Source organism: Myotis brandtii, unplaced genomic scaffold (assembly GCF_000412655.1).
Source record: "Myotis brandtii unplaced genomic scaffold, ASM41265v1 scaffold468, whole genome shotgun sequence".
Classification (NCBI taxonomy): domain Eukaryota; kingdom Metazoa; phylum Chordata; class Mammalia; order Chiroptera; family Vespertilionidae; genus Myotis; species Myotis brandtii.
Genome location: NW_005367874.1, coordinates 1,673,622 through 1,674,241, shown reverse-complemented (window position 1 = coordinate 1,674,241; position 620 = coordinate 1,673,622).

Below are 620 nucleotides of genomic sequence, written 5' to 3'. Positions count from 1 at the left end.
TAATCTAATTAATAACAATGTACCTACCTATATAGTTTAAGTTTAAAAATTTGGCTCTCAAAAGAAATTTCAATCATTGTACTGTTGATATTTGGCTCTGTTGACTAATGAGTTTGCCGACCACTGGCCTAGGCCCTCCTGTTGCTTCTTCTATGCTAATCCCTTCCTTATTTCACTTCCCTGAGTGTGCTTTTGCTGGGGCCGATAAATTCTTGCTTGCTATGCTGCACTTTGTCTCTTGACTGAAATCTTTCCTTCAAGAAGACAAGAGCTGAGGTCTTGTCATGGTCTCGCTGGTAACATCTCAATCTCCATTTTCTGATGTTAAATAGAATCCATTAGACTAAGAGGTCTCCAAGATAATTTTTTACTTACCATTCATTGAATAAAGACTGTTTTTTTAAAAATATATATTTTTTATTGATTTTTTACAGAGAGGAAGGGAGAAGGATAGAGAGTCAGAAACATTGATGAGAGAGAAACATTCATCAGCTGCCTTCTGCACACCCCCCACTGGGGATGTGCCTGCAACCAAGGTGCTGGGGTCCGACCCCAGCGGGTCCAGGGGTCCCCAAAGGTGTGGACGGAGTTGGCGAAGAAGGAATGACACGGAGACAGCC